This window comes from Atractosteus spatula, chromosome 9 (assembly GCF_055471065.1).
Source record: "Atractosteus spatula isolate fAtrSpa1 chromosome 9, fAtrSpa1.hap1, whole genome shotgun sequence".
NCBI lineage: Eukaryota > Metazoa > Chordata > Actinopteri > Semionotiformes > Lepisosteidae > Atractosteus > Atractosteus spatula.
The window spans coordinates 25,842,916-25,869,380 of NC_142714.1; the positions used below are offsets into that span (position 1 = coordinate 25,842,916).

The following is a 26,465-nucleotide window of genomic DNA, read 5'->3' on the forward strand; positions in this document are numbered from 1 at the left end:
GGGTTTATTCTGCCTTGCACCTGATGTTTGCCAGGTTAGGCTCCAACATTCCCCATGAGTCTGTTCTTGGTAAAGTAGTTAGAAAATGGATCAATTTGTACGATAGTATTCCTTATTGTTAGAAATTATCATTGTTACACAATGCCTATGAGTATGAATCTATACATTATAAATAAACTACATATTGACATATTTTGTCCTTTTGCATCATTTCCACAAGAATTGTGGAGCTTCACTTTTTACAAGGAATTACAATGGTCATCACCTGGCATTATCACAGTGTGATATCTCTTGTGTTTAAACAAGACACTGTATGTTGTAGTGTATATTTTTTAACTGACTGACTTGTTGTGAAGTTATTTTTTTCATGTAAAATGATGCTATACTTGTTATGTACAGTATACGACAGATAATCTGCATCTGAGACTTTACAGGTAATTTTTAACTCAGCTTTATCAAGTAAACTGAACAGTTCTGTATTTCCAATCTGCTTTCATAATGAATAATCTTGGCTCAGGGGCTCCTTCTAAAGTTAAAGCTTCTGCTTAAAGTGGGAGTTCAGTCATGCTGCACAGCTCTTTGAGGTACTGGGGGCATGTGAGCTGCAGTCTGAGGGTTCTCTGGCTTACAGCATCACTCACTGGTGACCCCTACTGGTAGGTTAACAGCAGGAACTAACACAACCACTAAGGGTTTATCTTTATCTTAGTTTATCTAGGCTCTGTTCGCCTGCCAGTAAAGCAGCAGGAAATGAAGCTGACAGCCTGCCGATTGAGGATGCATTGTTTTCATTATCTTTAGGGGGCCAGAAGTTGTAAGTAAAACTACTGGACAGCTAGCCAATTTTAAGTGAATAAAAGGAGAAAAATCAGTTCTAAATAAAATAAAAATCATAATATTAATAATAATAACAATATTCAAAGATGAACTACAATATGCTGTTAATTATGCTTGAAAGTGAAATACTGTTTAAACTTTTTGCCATCTGTAAGATACTGTATATCCCCTTTCACATTCCAGTCATATTCAAATTATATACAATGCAGAATTATTCTATTTAAATATTTTGGATTTCCAAACTTTGCAATACAGTGTATTAATCAAAGTTATTTTACTGGAACTCGAATTGCACATTGGAATCTACTGTAATACTCTAACCATTAGACAGTCTGGTGTAGAATTCTGTGTTTAAATTCACAATTGTTGTTGTAGACCAGGGCTTAGTTTCATGGATGGAGTCACATGTAGAACCGTTTCCATGGAGACTGATTGATTTGATATCTCAGTTAACCATTTTTTTTAACAGCTTCAAGCATATACACTGCTGTGTAAAATATTACACACAATCAGGAGTTACAACATATGTTTGTTATACAGCTAAGTGTCAACAATTTATTCAAAACCTCAACTAGTCTATTCTACTATTATAACAACTTTCCCTGTGATTAATAACAACTTAGTTTGGGAGAAAAGACCCAATTTTGTAATTTAGCAACCATTAATATACTTTGATCAGTAAGAGCACAAAGCACATTATCTCATCTCTAATCACAAGTAACATTTGTTCCTCTAGAACCATCGAAAGAGCTAAAAGGATATGTTTTTGTATAATATCTATCAAGATTAACTTATCCCAAAATAAAATAGTTGAAAAATTAAACTTTTTTCAACACACACACAATTAACGACCATTACAGTACTAAAAATATATATATTTTTGTATTGAACAGCAGGTTATAATTATGTATACAGAAAGACATTTTTTAAAGCAAGGGAAAAGTGACTTAAAATCACAACTATACTGTCAATTTCCACCTTTTACAACAGTACCATAATCATTTGATCTATAGACCATTATCATTAAACCAGATTCAGATACTGACAAAATATTCTTAAGGATGTGAGACTATTGAAGACTTTCCCTTCAGTTACTGACAACAGTAACATTTCTTACACTTTGTCAGAAAATATACAGTTGTTTGCAATGGTTGCTGTGAATCACCCAGGTGAGTGCTGCACAGGTGATGGATGTAGTGGGATCTCTTGAGATAAAAGACACTGTATAAATGCAAGGCCTTAAATAAACAGCAAATCTTTGGAACTACTGCCAAGTAGTAGAAGTAGTAGAAAAGATTGGTAGCGGCTACTGTGGTTGGAAAACCCACTATTCATTTTATTTCTTCCTATATTCTTCCAGAAAATGAATTTGCCTGTTTTTCTGTAAAAATACCTAGGATGTACTGTATCAGAGCAGTGTTCGACCTCTTGCTTCCCAATGATTCAACCTTAGGGTCTTGCTTTAACATCTTTCTGTTAGAATTGAAACCATTACAGTGTCTTTCCAACAAAGCAAATTTAAATGATAAATTACCAGTTGCTTAACCACATACAGTACAGTTAATAAAGAGGTAGAGATACATACAGTAGTATTAGCATGATGATTTTAGGAAAGGTAGTTTGACTTGTTAAAAGAATGCAGATGCCTGCTTGTTTTATATGAGTTTGGGGTTGGCTTGGCAACCACCTGTTTTAAATCTGTAGCAGTGTGACAGAGTGCTTGTTATTTTTTCTTTCTTTTACTGAATGTAAAATACTCCAATATTTCCCTCTACCCTTCTGGTATGTTTGAGAGTGTGCATGTGATACAAATGAAGTGTGAATGATACTTACCCTTTTTGTTTCCCTAAAATCACTGCAGTGTTTTCCCAGTTGGAGTATTGTATTGTGTTGATCAAGATGGCCACCAGTCACCTTTCCTGTTTGTAGTATCACACAAATGATCTTAAAGGGAAATGTTACTGGTGAGCCATCTATAAATAACCGATGTAAGGTTAGTTGTTTTGTTTAAGTGAATATATCACGGTTGCATGACTCTGTTAAAATGTATAAGTTTTTTTTGGATGGTTAAATACTTTATTTTGGTCAAACTGCCTATCTCTGTTAAGAAAATGTGAGTGGGTCCCTTTAAGAGGATGGTCCTTAGAAGAGGAGGGGCTATAATAGGGACTGGGAGAGCTCAGTATGGAGAGGGTGCCTTGGAGGAAAGGTGTGGAGAGTACTCCTGTGAGGTTTTTTTTTTGTTATCCCTATTTTGAGGCCAATACATCTAGTTTTGTTTGCATTTGAAGACTGCCGTGTGGGAGTTTCTTTTCTTTTGAGCCAAACCTGGTCGCTCGGCCGGTGACAAGCAGGTTTAAAGCAAGATTATCATAATTTCAGCCTTTATTTCAGTCATCAGGAATCTTCATTCAAATTATAAATCATATAAAGGAATTACATTGCAAATATTTTAAAACCTACATAGTACAGTGTCAGTCAGAGAAGTAGAACAGGAATTACAGATAACAATTGACTAACTGAACCTCTTAGAACAAGGGTTCCCACCTCTAATTGTTCATCAGGAGAATATATACAGTACACCTCTAAATATTCTACAGCTTAAAACACAAGGAACGTAGGTCCTCAGAAATCATAGGGTAGGGGCCCTCTGTTAACACCCATCAGTAGCACTACAGATTGCTATACTACTCAAAGATTAAAGAAGAACATAATGCACCAAATGCACCAGTTTGTACCAAGGAAATTAAGATATGGTCTGTATTCATGAAGTAAGAAGCAAATATTAAACCAAGCAAACAGTCCTACTTAAGTTGGATCAAAGAAGAGCGATTCTAATTGGGATGAAATCTTCAAAAATGAGGACACTATTGTCTGCAATTTAGCAAAATGTTCTTATGCAGGATATAATGCAGTTTTCCTGTGGTTCTGATGGGAAGATTTATGTGTTACAATATAGTAAAAGAAGAAAAATACAGTAGCCAGGAACAGTATTATAGCATGGTGTAGAAAACCAAAGGGTATAATTAATCCAATTAATTACATTGATTATTGCCTTGATCATTGAGTAAAACGACAATGATTAAGAAATCAGACCAGATAAAGTTTGTGTTTTAAGTGTATTCTTTGGAAATGCCACAAATGGACTAATGATTTGGATTAGAGCCCAATTGAGCAACCTTGTGATTTCTTTTAACAAGTAATGGCAGTTATAACACATTTGTCCTTTTTTTGGGCAGAATACAGTATTTCCTCACTGGCCCACTGGCTACAATCAAACTGGAAATACCTAGCTACTGTTAAAATTCTGAAGGTCTTCCTTTGGTATCAATATTTTGTAGGCTTTAAAACAAACAAGAAAAATTATAATGATTTAGGAATTACATTTTAAACAAATTCAAACATAGTACAGCTACTAATACAATGATAATAATACAACTAATAAAATGAAACTGTTTTCCATAATTACTTAATTTTGTAGAGTTTATAAGAAGATATAATAGGAAAATGGTAAGGTATGATGACTACTTGTGGATGATTCTCTGGGTAAAGTTATAAATGTATTAATTCTCCATATGAGGAACATCAGACAAATCTGTAATATTTAAAATAAATTTTGAATTATTCTGCATACAAAATGAATTGGTGAATATGACATTGGTGAATAATATACGATATGAAAGAAGCAAAAGCCTTAAGCTCAAAAGCAGGACTTTAATTTTCGTTATTTTGTGTATAAAATGCCACTTCTGCCTTAAAGCAATCTAAAAGGTGAATTGTAGTTTGACTTGAAATTTCGATGCTGTGACATGTATTCTCCGCCCTTCGAATTAATTTAGACAACTACAGTACTTCTTTGCCGGCTCTTTACACGTACAAGTAACAGTTCCGAACAACTGATGTGCAATGCATTGTCTTGACTTGGCGTTGCATTCTATAGGATGTGCCGTCCAGGCTGATGGCGCTTGAATCACTGACAATACTGGCAGCAGGCGCTTGAGTAACACGAGACAGAGCCCGCTGCCTGTACCGTGGAGGATCCTGTCAGTATAGCTGTAATACAGCAATCTGACACTAGCATGCGCACTGCAGCCTCATGCCAATTTCAGTCTCCTCGGCAGCTAGGCAGCAGCGACTAGCCAGGCAACAACCTCTCCAGTTCCTGTTTCCGCCTCTCAGCTTTCAACATATTTTCTATAATATTCCTCTGAAACGACAAATTGAGTTGCCGTAGACTGTGCGGATCAACCGAAGCTTTAGTGCACTAAGGAAGGTAGGTATTTTTTATTTCTCCAATACCTCTCCCTCAAACGTGCTGAATAAATGTTGATGCAGTCGGTGAGCGGTTTCCATCCCCCTGGCCTGTTGCTGAGGTGCTTTGCTCTTGCTGCTGCTGTTGTGATCATGATGACAAAATAGCGGTCAGGGATGGTTTGCGTATGTGGTCCCGTTAGAACTTGTCTCCGGTCCGACCGGGGCATTTCCAACTACAGGGGAACACAGCGACAGATGTTTGCACTCGAACTTACCCCCCTTTCGGTCGAAAACCATTCGTTGTGAACGTGAAGGGGTGATAGGAAGATGTAGCAAGAAACAAGAAAATGCAGCCTTTTTATTCAATGAATACCTTGCAGGGAGTAACGGCGCAAAACATACAAAGAAACAAAGCAAGTGACATAACGCAATAACACGGAAATAAGCTCAGTTTTCAGTTCCATTTGCAGTGATTCTATATGCTTCATGGAAATTCTCTTCGTTAACCGTAGCAAATCTGGGACTACTGTCCTGGTTGTTTTAAATAATACATCAGAGGTAGCTCCTGTTCCCCACATTGTAGCTATTTCTAGACGTAATGTACTTGACATGATTTTTTAAACACTTTTGGGAAATTATTTGTTATATTTCCCGTTATGCTGCACTATACGCCTACTTACCCTTACAAAATAACCTACAGATGAGCAGTTGTTTATAGAAACCTGTATTGTTTTCACTAGGGTTAGCGATAGAAATGAGGAATTCTGAGAATCTGTCTTCCGAAAAGGTCACGTTCATAAGAATAGTTGACGTCTTCTATTAATATAAGCGAAAATATTGTTTAGTCTGGGAAAATAGCCTTTTGTTTCTTACAGTATGTGTGCAATAGAACACCTTGGATGTTATTGTGTGTTTTGATCCTTTTACTACTGTAACCTTTTGGATTTTGGACATTATCAAAATTACTTTAAATGAGAAAATATTTCAGTGTAGAATTGCGTTTAGTCTCGTCACAGCTCCTATGCGTTTTTTGTCGAGGATTCGCTCATGTGGTGTTCATCGTGCATTTTGTCAATCTTGGCTTACTGTACTACAGCACCTAACCTGGAATCCAGCGCTCGTTCGGCTTTTTGGGAATCCTACAGTATATCGTCTTGAACGTTTTACATTTTCTGCTCTTAGAGCTTCCCAGAAACGGTAGAGCAATTGTAAAATGACGCATTCTGATCCGTGATATTAAAAATGATGTTAGACATCATTTAACCTAATAAAAACACTTTGCATTTTAAACCAGAGGTGCATTCGGAAGCATGTTGAATTCAGCACATTAGAGCTGAATTTTAAACTGGGTGTTTGGCCTGTCGCACGTTTTGATTTTGGACACATAAATAACAAGTTCGCATATTGGTAGGGTCGGTTATGTTGCATGTACTGTAAACTTCGTCTTAGTTTCGGGGTAAGCACGTACCGTACAATGGAGGAATAGTTACTTGGCTTCTGTATCCTACAGTTAAGGGCTGCTTTAAAGTTTTAGGCACTGTTTTGTCCGGCTAGGGGGAGCTAGTATTCCAAGTTATTGACCCTTTGAGTTTGAGCTATTTCGTGTTACTGATAGCTGTTTAATAGTTAACGCGGTGTTGGAAACAGGACTACATGCATTAGTGACATTTGCCACAGAGTAAATTGGAATTGCAGGTTTTCGTCTAGACTTCAAATTCTTGTACATCTGTTGTGTTGCAAACGGGTAAGAAGACCTTTATGTACCTACTGTATATTAGCAAGGTGTTCATTTATTTTTGCAAAATGACACTAAGAATATTTAAAGAAAGGGGAAATAGTGATAATAGTGTGATGTCCATGAAACAACTCTACATTTGCAAATGTTTTTGCATCTCTACTGAAAGCTAAGGAAATGCAAAATATATATATTGGTTTACAAACATTTACACTTGCACGTTAAAACACATTGCACTATTGCCTTTTATAAAACTGGAAATGTGCTGGTCAATTTGACTTTAATATTCCACTTTTTCATTTTTGTAATATTTAGTCCTGAAAATATTCAGAAAAGGAAAAAAATATTTTTTCTACTTGCATATTCTAAACATAACATTTAACATAACATAACAGAATAACAATTTTCTAGTACTTTATTATATTCTTTCTTACCAGAGATTTAAGTGACGTAAATGAATTGACAAGCAAATTTACAATAACAAACTGCAGGCATTTGAGAATAACAGCTGTTCATTCTTGCAGTCTGTTTTAGAATAGTTAGCTCTGCGCTTTTAAATTGTCATTTTAGGTTTTCTGAGATGTTTCTGCAGAATGCAGCTGAGTCGTACAAGTTACAGGAGTGTTAATTATTAACAGAGGTAAGTTACCAGTTACAGTCGCTGATTATCACACAGCCCTCGTTATGCGTTTAGTATGGTAATAACTTGAAGAGTGCTTCTGTAAAATATCAACATACAGTAACTGGGAAACAATGTTTTATTGACTTACAGTTACAAGGATACCTGAAAAAGTTAACTGTTGTATGCAAATGGAGTCAATAGTTTGTGTATTAACCATAAATAAACCATTGCAGACTACAATTCAATATTTGTTTCATCCATACTGCAGTACTATTTTAGACGCTAATAAACAACTGCAGTGTTACTGTTGTTAAGTTAACCGTTAAGTGCGCTCTCTTATGTCAGGAATGATCCAGTACACTAAGATGCCTACTTCTGGAAATTCGCCAGAAGGCATCTGTGGTTAGAAAGCATCATATACCCTACTGTTAAACTCCTTCCAGTAGAATAGGCTTTGATTTATCAAGTTACAATTTAAGAGCCTTTTTAGGATGTTATGTCATTGTGCCATTATTTTAGGGTATCTTGATGCATTGTGTAGCTACTTCTATTAGAAGTCTTATGTCACTAAGTTGGGATGGCTGTATGCTGTAATGGAATGCCACACGTAACAGTTCAGTGGTTCAGACTGATGGAATTTAATGAATCAGTCTATCTTATAATTTGAATGCAGTCCCTTTTTATTAAGAGTAGCATCAGGGTACCCCAGAAGTGTGGTGCTGTCAGATAGAAATGCTTTTTTTACAGATTCATTTATACTGTATATTTTTGTGTTAATACTTCCATAGTAAGTACACCATACACCACAAAACTCTCCAAATTTTGTAAAATATTAAAGGTATCTTCCTCCTTAGTCAGCCAAGTGTATTATTGGACAACATAATTTTATTGTTCACCCATTATAGTCATTTAAGAACCGCAGAAATATGTGAGCTTATTGTATTCACACCTTATCTTTTAAATTTGTTAATCCATCTGCTAGTTTGAATACTGTAAGTGCTTAGTAAATTAAGAAGAAATGTCACTGTTAAGAAAGCATAGTGCTTGCAGTTGTACAGGAGATGCATTTGATTCCTGTGGTGTTACTTTATGACTCTGAGAATTACTGCCTTTATTGCTGAAGAAGAACCTTAGAAAACCTTAACAAAGCACACATCTTACAACAGATACTAAGCAATAAAACAGTGTAAAGGCAATCACAAAGAATGAGGGGAGTTTGTTTAAAAACCAAAGTATGTATTTTATTTAATACTTAGTTTTGATTTTATAGAACTGGTTTTATTAGTATCTTATCAATGTTGATTTAGCTGTAAATACAACTTATAAGTATTTCAAAATAAAAAAAATAGCTTTTCAGTTTTAATAATACGAAAAACTACTTTTTAAGAAGATTTCTATAAAATGACTTACAGTTTAGTATACAGTATATTTATATGTTTTTAATGTTGGGCTTTATGTTTAACTGAATGCTTTGATAGATAATTGATTAGTAGTGAATTATGATTTGACATCTGAACTGTTGATTTTATTAAAATAATGGAAGGAATGCCAATTTTTATCTCTGATGAATATCAGGTTTCACCCAAAATGCTTTGTGCTTTTCAATTCACAAATGACACAAGCAGTATATGACTGTGGAACATGACTATATTTAAAACGTTGCTGTAAATATGTGGATCATTCTGCATCAGAATGCAAGGTCTGTGATTAAGTTGAACATAAGAAAAGTAAACAACAAAACGAGACTTTTTGATCTAGACTGTCTGGTAGTTATTAGCTAATCCATGCATCTCACCTAGCTGTTTCTTGGAAGCAGCCAAGGTATTGGCTTAAACAGCATGGTTGAGTAGCCTTTTCTAAACTCCAACAATCCTTTGTGTAAAGATGTGCCACCTGTATTATCATTATGTTTCTTTTCCTTTAATTTGTTTGCGTCATCAGGAGAGTTTGTAGTGGCATTTGCCTTTAGCTGTTTCTGTGTTGTTTGCATGATTCTGTATTGTAATAGTGTTTTTGTCTATTTGTGAAAATAATTCTATTATTCATTTCTGTTTAGTTGTCAAATTCACAAAAAAGGTTTTTAATACAATGGAAAACATAATACACTAAACACTGAGACTACAGCTTGCCAGCAAAAGGTAAATTTAAAAGGATAGTTTCTCGCTGAAATGAATTGAAAACAGCAACACAAGAAAATATTTTTTTGTGGATGAGGTATGGTTTATGAGATCTGTAATTATCAGCTGTTCAATTACTTATTGCATATAAATAAACATTTGCTTTGACTGACGCTGTGTTACAAAATGACTTTCTGAAATCCAGGAACAGTGTTGACAAAGCCACATAATGGCACAAAAATTAGAACATTTTTAAAAATAACTTTCAGCTTTAGTTTTGAGAGCTATGGGAAAGTTTCAGAACATTTCCCTTTACCAAGCTATAACAATACTTTTACTTAATCTTGTCATGTCTATTGTTAACTCTCTGTACTTTTACTATGTACTAAGATATTAAAATGCATTATATATATATTAGTCTGGTTTTACTTTGGTGTACCAGATGAACCATTTATTTGGAATTACACAATTAGAAGCTATGAAACATATTTCCAGAAACTATTTTTACTAGAAATTTTAAGTTTTGTGACAGACTAAATGCGTAAACATACCACATTATTCTAGGACATACAATAAATTGTTGCTTACTTCTTCCTTAAAGACCGATTTCTACAAATACTGTGTTATCTTATGCATACTATAAGATAACTCATCATTGTATCCTTTATTATTTGACTGGTTAGCTCACTTTATTAAATCACTGGTTGAAGTTAGTTTATAGATCTTTAATTAGGGAACCACCTTCCTGACATTCGTAATGCGTTGTCATTGTCTGTACAATTTTATAATTTAAGACGTAGTACTTTTATCAAATTGAACCTTCCAAGAGAAACTTCTGATTTTTGAAAAGTTTTGGGCACATATCAATTTGCCTCTGACAATGACCTTACAGTCTGCAGAGTGAGCTGAAACAATCCACCTTTCTAGCTGGGAACATTTTCAATTGTACAATTAAATCTTTTCCTGATGCTTGCACTTGTTAACACTACCGTGCCCGATTATGTTATTCACATTCTACTGACTGCTTTTTTTTCCACTGCTTCTTTTTCTGTTACAATGATGCGTGAGTCTCTTGGGCAGAATGTCTGTGTGAAAGAGAATTTGTTCTCAGCTGACATACTTTAGGCTATGTGCTTAAATAAAGGATGATGATGATTTTTATCCGGCAGAGGAATCCTACTCCGTTGGGCCCCTGAGCAAGGTCCTTAACCCTAACTGCTCCAGGGGTGCCGTGTAAATGGCTGACCCTGTGCTCTGACCCCAAGCTTCTCTCCCTGTCTTTGTGTCTGTGTGTCTCATGGAGAGCAAGTTGTGGTATACGATAAAAGACAGATTTCTAATACAAGTAATTGTATATGGGCAACATTGTGATCTTATCTATCTTATTTGTGCTGGGATAGCTGTGCCTTTGCCATCTCAGGTACGTTCTAAGACACAATGATATACTGTAATTGGTGTATTGTGGGAGAAAAGGGTGGGGCTTGTTCAGAAGCCTTGTGGTGACTGTTAACAGAAAGCGCTTAGGGAACTGCCACGTCAACCCTACACCTGTTTTAAGCCGACAGATAACAGGGGTAAAGCTTGTCAATAAAGTGCTAACCACATGAAGCACTGTCTCCTGTTGGGTAACATAGCGTTGATTCATAATTACACTCACAGTTCACTTCATGACTCCACCATCTGAAACAAATCTGTTACAATATAAATTCATCATGCAATGTTACCACATACAGTTCAATAAACACTTGCAGACAACCAGAATGTAAATTAATAAAATATGACATTCGTATTGCAATGGTACTGGAAAGGAAACATAGCATAGACTGAAAATTATCTGGATATTGTCAGCTTCCTTTAAGTGATATTGTATGTGCAAGTTTTAAAAGTATTGAAGGTATGACATGAGGCAGTCTCTTGAATTCATGTCCTGTCGAAGATTTCTACACACCACTGGGCATTATAATGGTGAGATGGACTCAGCTGGCCACCCTCAAGGGAAACATTTTTTGCCTTTAGTCCAAGAGCAACATGTTTTGCTGACAGAACTTTAAAAATTACACTAGTGTCTAAACAGAACTGAAATGATTCTGGTATAATCTTTATTAAAAGAAGTCAAGAGATAAGTGATATTCCATTCCTAGTAGTTGACTTAATTCAACTGGTAAGTGGATTAATGTGGAATGACAGAAATGTCAAATTCAGCAGGAAAGACACCATTGTTTAACCAAACTCCTTTTCATTTTAGAAAAGTTGTGTAGACTGTTGTTTCATCTATTGTACTATTTAGAAGAATACAGTAACAGCCAAAATTGTTTTAGTCTTTCCAAAGATTACATATTTATATCCATTAGAGATGTGGTGTGAGGACGGCTGGAATTGAGAGTAGGGAATTAACGTGTGAAAGTAAAAAGGTCTGCAGAGTGAGGGAGGGTTTTGAATCCCCTAACCTTTAAATTGTGACCATTTTTGTCAGCAGTTTGACTTACCAGCTGTAAATATGCTCTCATTAATTTCTGCAAGAAGTGCAAAAGAACAAATGAATGAATTGACAAATGAGAGGAAGCCATTTGGTTAATCTAGGTTTTAGTATTTATTTTGTTGTTGAGCATCTCGTTCCAGACACCCACATCCCTTTGTGTAAAAATGTACCTTTTGTTCTCCAGTTCTCCATCTTAAAATACATCTGCATTTTGATTGAACTTGCAGTTCTACAACAAATTTGTGAACGGTCAAGAGCCTTTTCAGAGCTGGAGAAAAGAGAACATCAGAAATGGTTTTGGAGGCTGATTCCAAGTTGCAACCGATGTAGCTGGAGACCAACTGGAATCAACAGTGTACAGTAATCCAAAGAACAGTGCTGAAATATGTGGGCATGTTGCCATGGTGACAGAAGTTGTGACTTGCCTTTTAGCTGAGGATAGCTGTACCTGATAACAAGCAGTGCCTTGTTTTTTTAGTGAGATCATTTTGGAACTTGCTTTGCATTTTTCCTAACTACTTCATAACCGAAACAGCAGAGATAAGGTTGGCTTTTGAAAGATACCCAGAGTCACTGATCGAGACCCCTGATTGCCCCCATTTCAATGCAGAAAGTGTGGCTTAATGTTTTGACTTGATTTTAAATGTCCATCTGAACAGGGGTCTCTTAACTTGTTTTCAATCTATTTTTGCCTACTAGTGCCACAGATTCAGTTGCTATACTGCATATTTAATGCAAATTTTGCTTAACAAATTGTTTTAAGATAAGGTGTATTTTTCAAAGATGCTTAAATTGAGGAAGTGTGATCTTAGGAAAATAACATGCCAAAACGGATTTATTTCATTATAATTTAAATGTATAATGTTTGTTACATCTGCCATGAAAGAAAAAAAAAATATTGTAAAAATGTTTATTTTGTACATTGTTTAAGGCAAGATTCAAAAACATGAACAGATGTTTGCAGTACATCAAATTCAGGGTCACAGGGGAGCCGGAGCCTATCCTGGTAAGCAAAGGGCACAAGGTGGTTTCTAGCTTGGACTGGGTGCCAGTCCATCATAGGGCACATACAGACACAGACATGAATGCACCCACAACAACACCAGTTTTCCCAGAAGCTAATTAATGTACTGTACCAGTATGTCTTTGGAATGTAGGAGAAAATTGATACTACCCCACCTGCGGAATTGTACCCAGGGCCAGAGTGCTGCGAGGTAGCTATGCTAACCAATGCACCACCGTGCCACCCCCACAAAAAACCAAAACAACTGGTGTTCTTGGCTAATGTGTAGACCTAGACAAACAACGACATTCCAAATGATAATGATAAAATGATATGATAAAAGCAAAAAACAGAAACCATATACATTCCGCTTGAAGGATAATTCGGATTCAGTATTATTATTAGAGGTGCCTGTACCTGTGTATAACAAAGGATACACAAATACAGAAACAAGAGATGTATGGGAAGACTCTGTATAAGTGAAATCAGATGTGAACCACAATACAAGAATTGCAGAAGAAATCTTAAGAGTTGGGCTTGGGGGCAAAAATGGCATTCAGTAAATTGCTAAGAACCAACACCTTATATTGAAGGAGAAGGAATGAACTGACATTTTGAAAGGTAGCTACTTTTTGTTTTCTGATGACAGAGTACATTTTTGTCACCGTCTGAAAGGGTTTATAAAAAAATGCTAAGGAAAAAATAGGTTGTCATTTCAGTGTGAAGTTCAGTTTGTTTTTCTGGAGCATGTACAGTTTGCCAGGAACTGTTTCACAAATTAAGACACTAGCTATAGCAGAATGAAGTCAAGGTATCTGGGGCCTGAAGAACTTCATTAATGTCTCATAATCTAAAAGGGATCAATATTTTAAGCATAGTTGAGTTTACTCTGTATAATTGTCTCATGCATGATTAAATTACTTTTTCTTTATACTGTAAGTGGGATGGGTGAGAAAGCATCATCTTTCTTCAGATGAACAGTATGGATTTTCTCTTAATGTCAGATATTTGCATTTTCATGAAAATTGCATCAAATTATTATTTTTTGTCTAATTTTAATAAATCTGAAAGTCCATTTGTATCATTTGTACATTTTCTGCTGCAGGGATGTTTAGATTGCTCCATCTAAGATTATTAACAAAATAGGCATTCAGGGTATATCTAGAGGAAGAGATATGCACAACAAATGAAATGAAATAGAGAACACTGTGCATGAAAGGCCCTTATCCTCATTTTTGCCTAAATGAAACTATTCTTAAAAATTATACTTTTCACAGTAGCAATAAAATTGTGGTCAATCATTACCTTAGGCTAGTATTTCATTGCCTGCTTTATCACTGTCAAATCATTCATGGTGACCTTTATAACCACACTGAGAGTGTACATTTACCATGATAAAGGATTTGCAATAGAAGACTGACAAATTGGGCATTATAATTGATGTATACACAATTGTAGCATCTGAAGACTGAGCTAAAGGAAATGGAGAACTTATTTTTAATGTTGTGGTTTCTTGTAATGGAAAGTGAAGGACTTGGTGAGATGCAAAAAGGGTATGTGCTTTTACGAGAGATTAAAGACTGACTAAATCCTCAGCTGATGTATCAACCTTTTCCCTGTTTCCTGGACTTCCTAATGCCAGCTAGGACATTTGTAATTGGAAATGAAAACATACTGTATTCTGAGAAGGTTCCAGTAACTCCCCCTCTATACACATACTGTATGCAGCTCTGTGGATAATACCACACACAAGGAAGGCCTTTACATTTCAAGGGAACCCACTAATAATGAAGTTTGGAAAAAATGAAGCCTTAGCTCTGTTGCACAATATTATAATATTATATTTATATTTTTAGATCATTCAGTGCACTTCTGTGGGAGATATTTTTCTGGTCAGTTCCTGCAATTAGACCTCTATCTCAGTTATGCTTTTCTAGTGTAAAATTTTTAATGAACTCTAAAATAAAAGGGCTACTTGCTTTAAAGTTCTCTATTTTACTGGCATTCTCCTTTCATACCTGATGTTTTCAACACATTGTCTTTACATAGTTATTTAACGTTGTATGAAATCTGAAGTATATGACTATAAAACTCCAATTTTATATTTAGATTCAAAATTTACTTTGTACTGGTGGAAAATGTTGCCATATAGTATGTAATTGTACATTCAAAACATACTGTATTTTGCTTTAATGATTTAGGAACTGCAAAACGTGTGGATTTTAACTTAAAAAAATGTTTTCTGCAAATCCAATAGTGTAAGAAGGATTTAGGCCTAATATTATTAGTAATAAGGAAAAATGGCAAAGAGACTTTGTCGATTTTCACAGTAGCAGGGTAGTAACAGAGATATATTATTTGTTTTACCTTACTGATAGTAAACGATTTCAAAGCACATCCACCAGAAAAGCGTAGCACCCACGTGGGTGACACAAAGCAGCCACTGTGTGCCAGCACCCCAACCACATACTGTAGATAATCAAAATTGCTTTACTTGAAATAGCGTACTGGTACTGAATGTATACAGTACCTTTAATGTTGCTGTAGCATGCATTTAAAGATCGGCAATTAATGTATTGTGAAATACTGTGTCTTCATAATGAGATTCAGCGTATAATTTAAGAACTTGTCAGATAATTCTTCTGTGCCCATTGCCTCATATTTTTGAATCAATGTCCCCAGTCTGAATTGTACCTCCTTGAAATACTACATTTAACAAGGTATCCTTATTTCTTATAGTTGTGATTACATGCAGGTACTGTATAGGGAAATAACATATACCATCATATCAAGTTGTTATGCAAAGCCATTCACTGTCATTGTCTAGCACATAATGTTTTTTAATCATACTTTTTAATAATTGGAATATGGATCGTTACCGCACATCCCATACAACATTCAGTCAGACATAACTTCCCCCTTTGGCGAAACGAGAGAAACGTTAATTTATTCTGCGTTATATATAAACCCCGTTTTACAGCCAGATTTACTATATTGATGTATAGTTAACTGATTTTTGAAAGCGCTGCTTATAATTAAACTCGAGAGAATCTCGGTACAAGCCAACCTAATTTTTGCAAATCTGGACGAAACTATACAGACCTCTTCAGTTTTTCCTCCATGGGACAGGAAATTACCTAACTCCGCTGCAGCCAGATGGAAGGACTCTTCCTGTTGTTAAAATATTTCTTCCCCCATAGGTTTTACTTCGAGAACGGTTTATTTCCACAAACAGAAATTTGTAGAAATATAATTATCTTTTGGAAAAACATGATAATATAACAGCAACAGTGATAGTTTGCACGTGTATTGCGCTTTTTTTTGCGTACCAAACCGTGCATACAGTATCTCGTCTAATTATTGAAGTGATACTGTACATAGTTATGCCACGACACCTTTAAACAGCACACATTTTTTTAAAAAAAACCTTTACCTAGCAAATTATTCACTGGATTTGTACTGTATGTTATACCAATATTTTCTATACTACAAAGATGGCATGAAACAAAACGGTCTATTGCCACTTAAATTACAGAAATCGAAAATCACGATTTGAATAAACTCGAAACATGCGTGACCAACTGTGTATGATTTGGGACTTTTGAGACTGAATAAAAAAAATGAACTTTTTTATTTATATAATTAAAGAGTAATACGTTCTGAAACGAAATATAATGAAATCTCGTTGCTTATCATACATTTAAAGACGGATCTAGAGATTTTAAAATTTATTTTACAAGTACTGGATAATAACAAAACCGCAAATATATTAGAGTTTAAGATTACTCACCAGTTGTTTTTCCCTAAGTGTTTTGAGTATTCATTATCAATGTAATCATTATAAAACCTTTAAATGACGCTATTATATGTCTTTCAGAGTGCACCATCCTCGGGTTATTTTGGCTTAAGAGTTGTTGAACAGTTGTTATTCAGACTATTAATACACATGTAGTAATTCCCTAAATACATTTTTCTGCATATGATACTTCACGAAAAGGTCATGAATAATATTTAAATTTGTCTTGATGTAAACTGATTTAAAATTCCTAATTAAGTCTTTAAAGATTATTGGAAATCCTATTTCAATAAATAAGCAAGTGTAAATGCTTTTAATTTGTAAATTGCATTTGTTTATGAGTATTAATTCACAATATTTAGTCCAATATTAAAATTATTATAAACATACTGTACAAAATACAGTTCAATTGTCTACATAGTTAAGTACTGTATAATTTATTTTTGTGTATTAAAATACTGTGAAGAGTTTTTCCAAAAAAACATGAAACCAGTTATTACATTAAATGTATTGGAATTTAGTGATTTATTTCAGTATAATGTGTTAACACACATGAGTGGTTGTTGCCTCTTACATATCAAAACAAAATTTAAACAATAGTATTCTGTTACTATATTGTGCTTATAAACAATATAATTGTGTTAACAATTTGTTCTTCTAATGGCATTACACTTAGCAAATATCATTCTTTAATGAATGCACGGGCATATGAATCATTAATATAAATATTTTTTTAAACAAATTAAATAAAATAAAATAAAAAAAAATATATTGTTGATTCAGGATTATTTGTGAGTGTACGGCGTAGTAGCTGCATTGCTTGCTTGTACAGAATTCAGATGTTTTTATTTCAGATGTTTTTTTTAATGTCGTGGGATCCTGGAGAGACTGAGTACATTACTAAAGAGGGAATTGCAAAAGATGTTCACTACCACACAGCATGGGGTAGGATGTGGGAAAGAGCAGACAAGAAAAGAGCCTGTTAAATGCAAGTAAAAATCTGTGAATAGATTTTAAAAATACATTTTTGTCTGGGAAATGAAAGACAACATCAAGAAAAACACAAGAATATGAGTTTGTAACGTTTCTTATGTTTTTAGAATTAACTACTAAATACCAAATGGTGTTGATTGGCCAAATTACCTCCTCTTGCTTTTAACTTTTCTTATGTTTTAATAGAAACGACTAAGTTTATCTAATAGACTGTGCTATTTCTTATGGTAAACTCACCCTTAAAAAATCGTTACTTGCATTGTAGTCTCCTTCTTTGTTTCTGTTCATGTAAAGTAAGCATTTTTTATTTAAATTAAAAAAAAGCTTACCTTGATCTAAAAATACTGAGAATATTAGATATTGTCCAGTGAACCTATATTACATTTAAAAATGCAGTTCCTTCAGGCACAACGGACCAACATTACTGTGTGACATAACTTTCAGATTGGTCCCGAGGCAACAGGTTTCCGTTACCTTCTAAAGAAAACTGCTTAAGATGTCTCATGGAGCTGTGTCACAACTTTGTGCCTGTTCTTTATTAAGGTTATCCTGACCTCTTAGGCGAACTGAACTGCTGTACTACTGTAAGTGATAGGCTTTGCTGCTGTCAGAAAATGAGTAGTTTTGTGAATTAAATATTACACTTGTACTTAGCCAGTCTTATAATCTAAGAATACTTGATTTTTAGCTCAAAAATGTACCCCCCTAAAAAACATAATTTTGTGCTATAGTCACATCCTGTGTATTGCAAGATGGATTTCAAAGGGTCATTAAGGCTGTTTCAAAGACCACAACTACACTGCTGTGCAAAGATTGAAAACAGCATTTTTAGGAAATTTGTAATGATATTTATTGATACTTTTTAATCAAACACTGTGTCATTTTTAGCACGACTTGTACATCAATAATTAAACCTTGCAAATGCCCCCAACACTTGAGTAGCAATGGAGGTAGTTTGATGGACACAGGGCTTTAACTGACAATCATTCACACTATAATTCTTGTTCTGTAAGGTTCACAGCCTTGCAGCATCTTTTCATGTGCTTTGTTATTGGTGGCTGATTTCGAATGAAGGTCATGAGAGATACTATAATAAATATGAAATGGCAAAGCCATGACTTGACTGTGACTGTGAGAGTTACTGCTTTGCCACTGAAGTAATTCATCATCAGAGCTCAGGTGTTATCCAAAGAAGCTCAGCTCCTTCTCTTTGTTTAGTTTTTTGGCACTAAACAACTAATGTTGTTTTAAGTGTCTGTAGTTACATTTTGTTATGTAGTTAAATAGGCAGGAGTAAGCCAAACCATTTCTCAGGTTAGAGGGTGATCCCCGGGTGTCAGAAGCATCCAGTTTTCTTCCACTGATTCCTCAGCAAAATGGAGGCAAATTAATTGGGATGTAATTCTATATATCCCGAACCAAAAAAAAAACCACAGTGGAAACAATTATTTTAAAAAACATAATTTCTTACTGAGTGCATCAACTACTGTAGATTGGTTTGTTATTTTAGGAAGTAAATGTGTGTCTAACAAAAATATTGTGAAAAGAAAGGGAAAATATATTGTATATAATAAATAAGAAAAAAATATGAAGATGAAGTGCTATGGACTAACTGCTGCAGAGTATCCTTTTCGATTGCAATCCAGATGATAAATCTGTTTCTCTGGCATTGCTAAATTGTAAGTAATGTATTCTATGGGGCAACAATTTATTTTAGATCAAGAATATAAACATTTAATGTTACCTACTTAAAAATTAAAGATGGTTGCTTTGTTTTCAAAAACATATTAAAGGAAAGGTGATTATAAACATAGAGAACATATGTGATTATGGGAATTTGAAGGGCATATTTTTTCAGCATGTTCAATTATGCTTAAAGTTTTTTTTTTATTTTGCACAACGTTTAAAAGAGAACTAAGCAACCACCAAATCAAATTTGGTGTTTTTGTTAGCAGTTTTGCGATCATCTGCGAGAGTCTGTTGTTTGTTCTATGGCAGGTGTAAGTTGCTGGATTTACCATTCGTTGTTTCAGGGAAACTTCTGTGGTCCGCAGGGAGCCGTGGTTTGCTATTATGAAGAGGCTTTCTCAGGTCACAGCATGTAAACTACCTTTCATCAAATAATGAAACTAAGGCATTGCTATTTTTGTGTAAGTAGCTGCACCCTCACTTGTCACCGGCTTGGGCACCATAACAACCCCTTTTCTCACTATTCCCAGCCCATGACTCTTGGTTTTGCTGCTCCCCAAATGTATTTTTTGGCATTTTTGCTGATCTGTGGCTGGGATTCTTTTTATGAACCTGTCATGTTGTTCCTCTGGAACACAGGTGATTGTTACCTGTAGTCTCCTAAACACCACCCAGAGAATGCAAAGACATTTAGAATGCTTCTTTGTATCCTTGGGGGAGCTGGATTAAGCATTAATTGTATTCATAAACCAACAACCTATAGAACCTATAATCTGTTAACTATAATAACTATAATAAATTTATAAATCATAACCGTTCACATGATCACACAGCAATAAGGGATCCTGAGAGGACACCCATCCACTATAAACCTCAAACACATCCATAATCAGTGATCTATATACATAACCATTCATCTTATCCTTTTCTATGTAATATAAACCATAAACATATATCTGTCCTGTACCGTAACAGCTAGGTATTTTCTTATGGTGTATAACTGTTATTTAGTATGATGTACTCTCCCCGGGATTATTGTTAACTATGTTTTCACTTTTGAGGAAACTCAACAACCCATTAAGGCCAACACAGGCAACTGATCCAGGCAGTGCTAGTGCTCCTTGCTACCATCTCATGCAACCAGAGGGTGAGCATTTTCACAGCGGGATCTACAAACCTTTTCTTTCAGACTCTCTTCCTGTTTTACTGTATGTAGGAGCATTCTTCCTTTTTGAGTCACCACATGGTCTAGACACCCTGACAGCCAAACTCCCCTCTGGGATCTGTAACAATAACTGATAACCAACAGCTTCTTGGAATGAGAAAAAACTAACATTCCCTCCTTCTTAACCTATCCATTATTTACTCCTGACCAGTAATAACCTTTAACATTTAACCAGTACTTACCATAATCAATTTAAGAAGTAGTGCAGCAGTAGCAGTGTAAACCTACTTGGTTTGTCCAGTATTGCCTGGGAAGATAACCATAACCAGTGCCCCTGGCACAGCAACAGTTGGGTCAGCTACTATCTTACAATGGGAAACCTTCCACCTAACCTGGAAGCTAACCCATGACTTTCACTCTGCTTCTCCTTTAACCCTAGAGCCGGACCGAGAGCTAATCTATTGGCAGTGCCTATCATTTCTCTCCATAAAATGTTCATTTAAGTGATATCTCTGTATTCTTCCCATGTGTTAGATATCTCTCTGTGCCTCTGTCTTATCCATTTAGAAAACTCTGTGAAGGCTGCAGGCAAATAGTCATTGACCATCCAAAAATCACCAGATTCTAAATTGTCTTTACATGATTCATCACTGGCAGATGAGCTATGTAGATAAAGGAGGAGGGGCACAAATAACATCACACTATCAAAACTGAAATATTTTTACATAAACACAAATCCCCATCCCCATCCATTGTAAATAATGCAAAATATTCATTTCACCTGTCTGAGTGAAATTTGTGTCAGGTTCCTCTGTTAATTGTTGGGTGCTTAGTTGGAGAATTCTTGAAAGGCTTGTTGGAGAAATAGTATGGTGTACTGAAGAAAATCAACAGTAAGATGTTACCCTTCCAATAAACCACTCCTAACTGTTTTTACCATGTTTGTCCATCAACATCATATGGGGGATGGCTATAAAATAATTCACAAAAAAATGAATCCATCACTTTCCACTGTAGTGTCCATTTTTAAGACATTTAAGGCTACTCACATAGTGCCAGGAAAAGGTAGACACAGGAGTGCAGTGACATGTGGTTTGGGAATAAAATGTAAATCCTAAAGCAATAGCTGGAGATCTCAATACAAAGTGTTGAAAACTACCATTTGACATCACCTGCCCCTGTGGCATTCGTGGTGGAGCTCTGTCGAGGGTGAATCTCAGAAAGTGGTGACTTAAATTTGGAAAACTACCTCTAAATAACAATTGGAATAATGTCTTATGGTCTTATTAAACAATTTTAAACACGTTTTGTGACATGTTCATCAGCAATATGTTTTAATGAACAGGAAGAACCACTCTTGCCCACTTAGAAATCTGGCAGGGGATCTATTATGCTTTGGGATTGCTTTGCATCTAGAGATCCTGTAGTCTTTGTTCAGATATCGGGAATCATGGGCGATCAACTGATTCCTTGTGACAAGCAACTGAAGTTTGGTCATAAGAGGTCTGAAGGACCTAGAGTGGCTCTATCTGGAGATATGACCAAAAATGTTCTTTCAAAGTGCCAGAACCTCATACCACAGTAGAAGACAAGTCTTGTCAGAGTATTCCCTGCCAGAGGAGGATTTATAAAATAAAATAAAAGAACATTGGAGTGAATAAATATAACCTTTTTGTTTTTTTGGGCTTGAAATATTTACAGTATGTCAAATATGGCCAGCAGCCATATCACCCTGCAACTCACAACTGGCAACCCACTGAAGCTAAGCAGGTGTGAGCCTGGTCAGTACCTGGATTGGAGACCTCCTGGGAAAAACTAAGGTTGCTGCTAGAAGAGGTGTTAGTGGGGCCAGCAGGGGGTGCTCACCCTGCGGTCTGTGTGGGTCCTAATGCCCCAGTATAGCGACGGGGACACTATACTGTAAACAGGTGCCGTCCTTCGGATGAGACGTAAAACCAAGGTCCTGACTCTCTGTGGTCATTAAAAATCCCAGGGCATTTCTCGAAAAGAGTAGGGGTGTAACCCCGGCATCCTGGCTAAATTTCCCATTGGCCCTTACCAATCATGGCCTCCTAATAATCCCCATCTATGAATTGGCTTCATTACTCTGCTCTCCTCCCCACTGATAGCTGATGTGTGGTGAGCGTTCTGGCGCACTATGGCTGCCGTCGCATCATCCAGGTGGATGCTGCACATTGGTGGTGGTGGAGGGAAGTCCCCATTACCTGTAAAGCGCTTTGAGTGGAGTGTCCAGAAAAGCGCTATATAAGTGTAAGAAATTATTATTATTAAATATGACTTTTCTGACATTTCTTTCACCACATTATGCAGTCTTTAAATCTTTCTGTTATGTTTTGTTTTTTGTTCATATTCATATTTCACCAGGAGTGTAAATAAATTTGGAGGGCACTGTATATTTCCAAATAAATAATGTTAAAAAGTATTAATACCCTGTAATATGTTAAGCATAAGGGATGCTAAATTAATCTTCTTATGTTTAAGTCATGTGTTAGTTTTACAATTGGTCATAGTTTCTAGAAGCTTTTTGAAGTCACCTTGATTGCCACTGGGTATTAAAGAAGCAAAACACTCTTGACATGACTCATGACCTTGTCATCTTGGGGAAAGTCGGAGAATTGTCTGGGCGTCAAAGGTAAAAGTTTGTTGATCTCAGTAAACTATAGAAATCCATAAAACATGCATAAGATATCCTAGTTATGACTATGGCGTTTATCATCCAGATGTTCAAGGATAGTATGATGGTTGCTATCCATCAGGAAGAGGGTGTAAAAAAGTTTTATCCATATGTGTGGTAAAATGGTTTGGGAGGATAATCAACAAGTGATCATGATGGAGATCGAATACATGTAGAAGCAGAGCAGTGCTGCATGCATTGTAAGTATAGCCCATGGGAACTGTAATGATAAAACAAATTTTATTTTTATGATAAAATTGGTAGCTTTTTATTATTTTTATAAATCTTAATCTAATCACATATTTGGTTAAAAAAGGCACAAGCAGGCGTGTATCAAAATGAAGGAACAAAAAATCTAAGAAAAACAAATGAGAAAAGACCTCAAAGTGAGTCATTATCTGTCCACAAATTTTTTTTACATTCTTTTGACTATTGTGACAAAATTGATTTTAATGTGCTTTTATAAAAATACATTCTGTGCCTGTTCTTCACTTATTATTTTTTAAAGTTAATTCTGAGTTATTACATATAATTCCCTTGGTTTATTTCAGCTTTTTAAACCACCAAGGAACAGAAAAATAAAACATGAAATAAAAAAATAAATTCCAATTGAAAGCAGTAGTTCAGAGCACCCAAAAACGATCTGCAGTCCAGGTAACTCAAGACACAGCTTGAACATGTATAGTGCTTTCCTTTTCTAGACATGCTGATAATATTTACTGACCCAAAAACACAAAATAGAGGGCTACAGAAAGCTGGTGTAGCATTTAAATGTAGAATTATGGAAAATTATCAAATGTACTTTTTCTATGACTAGTAGTGGTAATGTGCTGTGAAAAGTCCAGTGATGTTTCCTGTTGTAATATTTCAGTTTAGCTTTAATGCTGTAAAGAACTTTAAAAACCTTTTTGTTACATGATCTTTCACATCTTGCAACATCACAAAAAATTAACTTGCTTACATTTGCATCTTTAAAACCAGTGTAACACTGCCAACAGCTAAAACAGCAGTTTCAGTTGTGAAGCATAAGGGAGTGTAACTTTGCATGATGCAGGAGTAACATTCTGTCCAGAGCTCTGTGCAGAAAACATCGTATTCGTGACGCTGCACTAAATGTTAGTTATAAAGAAAAATAATCTAATTTTGTACAACTACACTGCTACTTGCAATTCCAAGATTGACAAGACTGCTCACTATTCTTATACAGTTTACAGTGCAAATACATTTTACAGTCCTCAATTAAAACCTGCATTCTATAGGAGTAAATAAAAGTTACCGTACTTGCGATTTCTGACCCACCACATGGATTTATGACCAAAAGGCTGTAGGATTGTTGCTGCATGAAAGTGCAGTCCTGAACTACTGTACATGTCTGTACTTACAAGTTATTTGTAATCAACTTGTGAATTAATGATGCAAGGTATGAACAGATAACCTTTTATAACCTTGTTTTCAGGTCATTCAGCTTAATCTCTGCTACCTTGTCTAGTTAATGCCCCTCTTGTGCTTTCTGGGGTAAGATAATTAAAAAGACTTTACTTAAGTGCTAAAGAGAACAGTTTCACATATAGATGAGAAGACATTTTTGGGAGTACTGTAGTCAAAAATTATGCGCTCATTGATTAGAGAAAAACTTATGTGGCTTATGTCTGTCAACTCAGCTCCTTACTGAGGGTTAAAATATTTAAAATATATCTGCTTTTTAAGATGTCTTAAAGCAGAAAGTAGTAGTGTTATGTTCTCATGGTACAGTAGTTAATATCAAAGCCTCTCTGTTAAGGTGCATGTAGTTATTCTTGATATGTCTTGATATATCAAACTAAGCAGTTCAGGGACTTTAACTAACATATCTGTTGGACTTGCTGAAAAAAATGATAGTAAAAGTGTAACATTGTTAATGTGATGGTTGTATTAATTATATTTATGTTGCTGAGAGAAGTGGCATGGGGGTGCTATCTGCGTGATGTTCTCCCCACGTTTGCGTGTGTGCTCCAGTTTCCTCTTACAGTCCAAAAACATGCTCGTAGATAAATTGACCCTAGGTGCGAGCTTGTGCATATCTGTGTTTTTCTGTGTGTCTGCCCTGTGATGGATTGGACTGGAGCCTTGTGCTCTTTGCTAGCCAAGACAGGCTGTGGATCCCCCGCAACCCTGAATTGGAAAAGCAGTTAGAAAATGGATGGATGGAACTTGTTTTGATGGATGTGGTTTTTATAACAATTTTTATTTAAAACTAGGTATGCATTTATGTAGCAAACATTTGGGTAAAGTACTTTGCTAAAGGATACAGCAGTAGTAGGGCTCTCATTTGGGATTAGAACCTGATCCGGAGGTCAGAGATCTAACCCAGTAATTCACACTACCACAGCAGTGGTCTAAGTACAGTTTATTTAATACCTCGTCTGTCATGTCTGTTAACATATACTCACGTCATGATGTTAATAAAAATATTGGCCTGGTGGCAAAATATTCCTTACTTGTTTTGTGTAAATTAAAAAGTATTGGAAAAACTAGACCAGGTGCATATCTGCAGCACATGCAGGTAAAATATGGGCAGAATGTAAACAGTTTTTTTCCTAATAGTCTTTACTTGACAGAGTGTGGGCTCACAACATCAAAAGCAGAACAGATGACATTGCGACTTTGTAAACATGCTTGTAAATGTTTTCAGATTATTTTTTCAAGATGGATTTTCACAATTATTTTTTTTAGTGTGTTATGCATTATATCAGTGTACAATGTAAAAGGAAAGATCTGTTTCATTATTAGAAGATGTGATTTTTTGTTCTTTAGTATTGGATTGGTGAGTATTAGGTATGAAAATGGAATTGAGAAAGAGGGTAACGGAGCGGTTTGAAGGTCTAACGGTTTTAGAGGCTGAATATACCACATGAATACTCTCATTTAAGAATGCCACCTTTTTAAAATTATGTTCACAGTTATATTTCGTTTTTAATTTATTGGCACAGGTTGGAACAGTTTTAAAATCACAAAGAACATTGTACCTAAGGTGTTCTCATTTCTGCAAAATGTGAGTAAAAGTCTTTTTTATTGAAAAATAAACAAAATCAAGAAAGGTT

General features: G+C 35.4%; 1 protein-coding gene across 7 annotated transcripts in view; it reads left to right on the top strand.

Moving 5' to 3' along the window:
* Window positions 1-4,933: 4,933 nt before the first annotated feature.
* fut8a (fucosyltransferase 8a (alpha (1,6) fucosyltransferase)) overlaps window positions 4,934-26,465 on the top strand; it is a 401,280-nt gene continuing 379,748 nt past the window's right edge. For 2 of the 7 annotated variants that reach the window (XM_088924800.1, XM_088924806.1), the window contains exon 1: window positions 4,934-5,110. The gene's annotated coding sequence lies outside the window, so the exon portion shown is untranslated. Of the gene's footprint in view, window positions 5,111-6,764; window positions 6,836-7,396; window positions 7,467-26,354; window positions 26,417-26,465 lie in introns of those variants that run through there. The other 5 variants (XM_088924801.1, XM_088924807.1, XM_088924803.1 and 2 more) reach the window with 4 other exon arrangements.